Consider the following 7,037-nt stretch of genomic DNA (forward strand, 5'->3'; position numbering starts at 1 on the left):
TTTTCAATCTTGCTGGACTTCTTTGAGGATTTTCCTGTAACGAATATAAAATATGTGTGCAATGCTTTGAGATTAGATGACATGCATCCATCCTTACCTGATTTGAAATATAGGTCCCCCCTCTTTGATGTTTCATCGTCATAGGGTGTCTTTGTTTGCTATCCAAAAACCTTCTTTGCTCTTCCCATGTATTGGTCCGTTCATGTGCTAGTCATCCACTCCACTGTAAATGCAGCGCCTATCTTAGGCTGTCTTCGATGATTATTGGTTTCACTGTTTATCAAGCTTGACAATGCCCCCAAGTGTGGTGTTGCTTGATTCGTCATGAAGGAGCTTAACAACTCATTTCATCTCCTGGATTCTTTCGAGAATCATTCTTTGATTAGCTGTGTGCATCCTACCAGCACTCATCAAGAGGTTTTCTAGTGGTATCCTCATCTTAGATTGCTAATTAGCCATTGACTTGCCTTTAGTGCTCGTTCATCTGATTATCTTCCTTTCAACACCATTGTCCTCAGCTTCACTGATTCGTTAATCATTTTTTTTATTGCCCCTAACTAATCTGAATACTCCTTGTTTTTCCTTCTTAGGGTCTACTGTATTGCCCCCGGCTACTCGACTTTTCAAGAAGTGTCGAGAAGTATTGATGTCACTTCTGTCAAGGATTTTGCAAACTCGATCGGTGCTCTTTTTGTTTGACAATCTTTCTTGTTTGAGAATCAAATCTCATATTTCAAAGATCATGTCTATTTCAAAGTCTAATTGTTGAAATGAAATCAGAGAGATGTCATTTTTTTTTAAAATTCAAGCTTCTTTGGTCAAAGACCCAACACGCCCCATTCAATAACTGTAGTCCTTTGATTATCTTGTATTTTGAAAACATAAATTGACCCGTTGAAAGATCAAAATGGCTTTTTCAATGGTTCTTTGTGTTAATTTTAATCTCTGATCTTAGGTATATTTTTTTGATAGTCTGTGAGGAGGTGACCTTTTTGTGAATTTAAAAAACAAGATGCTAAAGTCAGAACTCAAGCTTTATCAAGAAAGGTTGTTCATTTTTTTCTTTTTTTTAGCACTTATTTTATCAGCATGCATAATAACAAGTAGTTTAATCCATGAAGCCAAGACCCTTATGAGAAAAACTCTTCAAGCTTTGAGAGCGCCATTTATCGGTTCAAATTGCTTACTTGATTGAAAATGGCTTTTAAAAGCACGTAATGTAGGCTATGGTTTATGGCTATGAAAGAAAGGAATTTTACAGGCTCAAAAGGTGTTTGAGGGTTTCAAAACCTAGGATCAACATCAACTGTTCATTATTTCTTTTTATCTTGTTGTCTTTGTAGAGAAAGCGACTTACAACCTTATTAACCTCAAATATCAGAATTCTCATAGGTCATAATGCAAATCCAACTTTTTCTTTGATAAATAACCAATCTCAATATGATAACATCAGGGGCTTTATCATGGATGCCAAAAGTCATGTTTGTAGCTCGTGTTTTTTTTGTTGTTATGGTATCGACTTTTTGACATTTGTTGTGTCTTTCCTTGATTGAAACTTCTTTTGTCTTTCCTAAACTTAATAGGCATTCTCCTTCCTTTATCTTTGACTTGCCTTTAAATGGAGGTAATTTTTTTTAATAGCTTTCACATAGCCTTTCTCACGGTTTTTTTTTAACATGCCCCCAGTCTAGGTCTTCTTTCTTTTAGCTCTCTCTCAAATGTTGGACTTTTGTTCCAAGCCTTCCCTTTCACTTTTGTCTTCTTTTATTTGCCCTCAGTGTGGGGTGTGATCCTCGTCAGGGTTTCTTTTGAAAAGAATATTTTATCAGGCTCAAAATGGGATTGCAAATGATATATTTCCAGTATTGTGAAAGGATAAAACAAAGATGGCATTTTCTCATTTCAAGCAAGGTTGGTGTAAACCGATAAATTTTGACCTCGTCCAGTGTAATGATTTGGACTTGTAAGAACTTTGATTCGCGAGTCCATAACTACTGAATCCATTACACGTCATTATGCATACTGCTAAAACTTAGCTACATGGTGGGTGATTCAGTTTCATGTGTGAGCTCAAAATTTGTTTGGGCACCCCATATCATTTTAACAAGCATCGAATCATTTCTGCAATCAAAATACTTTTAATCTTTTAGGATTGATTAGCCTTAATTGCATGTTGGAGTTCGATCAAAATATTTTGTCAAAAATAAAATGCTAAACATCTCCTGACTTCAAAACAACAAAGAACAAAGAAAAAACATGTTTCGTTTAAAGAATGAGATGTGATCCCAAAACAAAATACAAAATGGCAAAATTCCATAACAATATAATTGACACTTCATCGTCATTCTTGGACCAGCTTTTCTAGCAAACATTTTCGATCACTTGTCATTCTGAAGATGTTCGGGGGACAATATAGCTAATGACATCACCTTTCACAAACTCAACTTGCCTCTTGCTCATCCACCTCCCGAGTCATCTCTCATCATTGTTCTGGAATCCATGACAGAACCTTCAATCTTTCCCCTCTTCATAGCTTGTTCGATTATTTCAGCAATCCTCACAACTTCATGGAAATTTTGAACTGAGCTTCCTATTAAATGCTCATAATAAGGGGATTGAAAGGTGTTGGCAAACAACATCACCATTTCTGTATCTATCAGTGGAGGTTGAACATATGTTGCCTTATCTCTCTATCTTTACGTGTAAGCCCTTACTGACTCCTGGCTCCTTTTTTGCATGGACATAAGGCTTGTTCAATCTTGAGCAATTTCCAAGTTTGAACTTATACTGCTTAAGAAAAGCCTCCACCAAATCTTTTCATTTCTTAACTTTAGCATTGTCCAACCTCATGTACCAGCTTAGGGCAGATCCTGCCAGACTATCTTGGAAAAAATAGATTAGCAGCTTATCATCATAAATCACCTCGGCCATTTTATTGCAGTAAGATCGAAGGTAAGTGTTTGGACATTCCAATCCATTGTATTTGATGAACTCTGGTATCCTAAAGTTCTTCGATACTATGATGTTTGGTACCAAACACACTTCAGCTACTCGCATGGAATCAAACCAATCATTACCCTCAACTGCTCTTAATCTTTCTTCCAAAGCAGACAACTTGTCGTAGTTCATAAAATCAGTGGATCTATTGTCAAGGGGTCCATCTGCTATTAAATCCACGGTGATGGGAGCTTGACTTGACGGGATATGAGCGATAAACACAAAATGTTGTTCTGTCGTTGAATCTGCCCCCAAGTTTTGAGATGTCCCTGGGACATGGATTGATGGTGTTTTCACAGGAGGTTGTGCAAAAATCCCTTTTCCATTTTTGGAGCTCAACACTTGTTCAAGAAGATTTGTAAGTCTAGCTACTTCACCTTTGATGCTCTCAATTTCATTTTGATAATGGGTCTCCAATTGAGCTCTTTCTTCATTTTCCATTTTTCAGGTATAACAAATCTTGGGTGAGGGACCTATGTTTCAACCTAGCAACATGTATGATAAATGCATGAGTATGTTCTTATATGATGAGTTCGCCCTTCTAGGGTTGACACATAGTCGTAACCCTTGTATTTTGATTTTTGCTCCATAGTGGAAATTTCTCGAGTAACGGTTATTGTGTCAACCACAAGTCTTGAGTTCAAGATGTTTCAGGAAGGGTTTACTTTGATGCAAAACAAAAGGTAAAACACACAACCTAAGGACATGTTCTATTCATTAAGTGAGACAAAAGGTAGGTTGACTATTTAGTCTCAAAAGGGTCTCATATCTGTCCAGTGATGATCTTTGTAAAGACAGTGTGGGGGCGTTGTAAGGAATAATTAAGGCACGTATACCCACCATTACCAAGCAGGCACTCAGATATGAGTTGGGTGTTTCACGCATTTGAACCCTGACCAATGGTCATAGGGCAGATCGCTAATTCCCCACCTAACTTACAAGCTTGTGTGTGCCTTTTTTTAAAATAAAATAAAATAAATGTGATGCATAAGGTAGTTCTATACAATGCATGAACATATATGTACGTAATTTAAAGCATGTAAAAATAAATAAATAAATAAAATAATCTTATTAACAGAAAACACGCAAACTAAACAAAACACAGTTATCAAACAAAAACAAAGCTTAGTCCACAAAGTCCCCAGTGGAGTCGCCATTCTGTCGCATGTGTGCGGCGTCGCGACGAAAACATCCACCCTCAAAATCATGTATCTAATGTGTGGAAATGTGGGGAGACAAGGAATTCTTATCTTTTATTAGTGGAAAAATTAGAATGGGAGTCGCCACCTAGTATTTTAGTCACTAGGAACCCTAACTGATCTCAGAGATTGGGTACGGGGACTGGTTGCGTAAAGAAAAGGTATTAACACCCCAAATACACCATACCTAAGGTAAGCTACATTGTTTTATTGTCTGATAAAATCTAAGGTCCTGTCATGTTTTCTTGTTGGTGGTCCGTCTATGGTTTAAGAAAAGTCTTCCTCGGTAAGGAGATCCTTATCTTATCGGGTAATTCTGACGTCAATAAAAGAATTTAATATCCGAAATACGTCTTACGTATAAGGTCGTAACCCCAGATATTAAAAGAAAAAAAAATAATTTTTTTGGAATTTTTGAAATATTGGCCTAGTTCTTGTGACTTTAATAAACTGGTTATTAAAGCCAAAATGCATGCTAATACATATTTTTGAAATTTTCTTTGTTATATGAAAATACAATATGATTTTTTTATTATTTGTTTTTGAGAGATTTGGCCATATGCATGAAAACAAAATATATTTTTTTAATGTTTTTAAGAAAACCGGGTATTTTAATACCGAATTTGTATCTTTACAGTAGAAAAATACAAACCAATACTAAGCAAAATTCAGTAGAAAATTGTGAGGGAAAATAAAAAAAATTTTGAAATAATTTTTTTTGAAGAAAATTTTATTTTTATGCCCCATAATTGGAGCAATTTGCTGCAAAACATATCCCTGTTTTAATGCTGAAAACGGCTTTCTTTGAAGGAGACAATGAATGGTGGAAACGACGCCTTTTCAAAATTTCAAAATGAATATTTTCGATTTGGTCCTTGGCTGTTTTGACAATTTTGTAATCAAGCTCCCCGTATGAATTGTAATTGAATCCCTTGATTTTAGCGCCTTTTCTGGTTTGGTCCTTGGTTTCGGATTGTTTCAATTAAGTCCCTAATTGACCATCAAACTTCAATAATTATGCAATTAAGCCCCTGATTTGACCAAATCAACTCTTCAAAATTATAATTGGACCCCAGAACTTTAATTTCTTCCAATAAAAGCCTAAATTGACTTAAAAATCATTTTTTCTTGCAATCAAACCCTCTAAAATTTCAATTAAACCTTAGATAAAGTTTAATTGAATCCATAAACATCTGATTTCGAACTTTTCTTTTTCAAATTGAATTTTCCTTGTCAACAGGGCTCTTATCAGTCAAAAATATACTGTCAAATTTCACTCTTTTGCATTTTTGAACCTCTTCAACCAATTTTGGCCTTTTTTCAGCATTTCAGTATCCTTTTCTCGCTCTTATTATTTTTTGGATTTCTTGCGAATATTTTTTGATATATATATATATATTTTCTCTCTCTTTGTTTTTTTGGAACCCAAAAATGGGTAACAACATCACTCTCCACCATTTAGATTACATGCATTTCACAAATCATAAGGTCTTTCTAGTGGATGTAATATGGCTTAATTCAAGGTAGGAAATCTTTGGTAAGGTAGCTTAAAAGCTGTAAAAAATAATGGAACAAAATACCCAAAACAAGACATAAAATTTTAAGAACTCCCTCCAACCATTTTGAACTTGGAGAACATTAAAGCTATATTACCTTTTTTATTGGAATATTCATCGTTTAATAGAACAAAATTTTGGTTCAAACTAAATGACGATCTTTTTCCCTTCTAAAACTTTAAACCTTCACTAGAATTGTTTTTGGAGGAATCAAAGATATAAAAATTAGAAAAAATTCCTTAATTTGCCATCATAATATAATGTGGCTTACATTGTTTTTCAAAGTAAAAGCTTGTTCCCCTGCACTTAACATAGCCCCTCTGAATTTAAGACACCCTACACTTATTTCTTGTATTTCCATGCTTGTATAATTATGTATGATGCTCTATTAGTTCTACAGCTTGGGTAAGACATTGTTTGGTTTACGACTTGTAATGCGGGATTATAATCAAAGAAAAAGTCTATCAGCTTTAATAGGATCTCAAATGGAAAATTTATCCAAAGGTGGGTTGCTAGGCTATATAAGGTATATAAAAAAAGAATGTCTTAATCATGTTCATGTATGCATGTAAAAGTATGGTCTTGACGAGAATTAGAGCAAGTTCTAGAGAGAAACAAAACCAATGGAATAAAATCACACATGAAAGGAAAATAAAGACCAATATGGATGTGTCGGTCATAAGACTAAAAGTCTCACAAGCTTGTGTCTGCTGAATCTAGTTACTTTAGTCGTAAAAAAATAGCTTGACTAAACAATCTTAAAAAGCAAGATCACCATTCAATCATGTTATGATTTTTTATGAACCCAATTGGAAATTTATTAATGATATTAACAATCAAGACATTGAAATAACATTACCAAAAAAATATCTCGATCCCACAAACATGAAAATTATGTTTTGCAACAGACATCTCAGTAAATCCTCCCAAAAAAATTAACATCCAAAACATTTAAAAGCACCACATGTCAAAAATTTCCATTCAAATATGCTGAATTTTCAAACACAAATTTCTGCTTTACTAGAAATGCAACACAACCACTTAAAGACTAAATTGCTGTCAAGATGCAGGTATATTTAAAATGCCAAAATAAATCATATTAGAAATGCAACAATAGATAGCCCCAAATCCCTCATAGTTAATATGGACATTGTCCTTAATAAATGTAGCAAAGAGAGATGGGGAAATAAAGAAAACTTCTTTGAATTTTTGTGTTTGATGACATGCTGGGTTTGCACTAGCTATAATGTGTTTTCATATTTTTCATAACCTGCTGGATTCTCCT

The sequence above is a fragment of the Populus trichocarpa genome, chromosome 8 (genome assembly GCF_000002775.5).
Source record: "Populus trichocarpa isolate Nisqually-1 chromosome 8, P.trichocarpa_v4.1, whole genome shotgun sequence".
NCBI classification, from domain to species: domain Eukaryota; kingdom Viridiplantae; phylum Streptophyta; class Magnoliopsida; order Malpighiales; family Salicaceae; genus Populus; species Populus trichocarpa.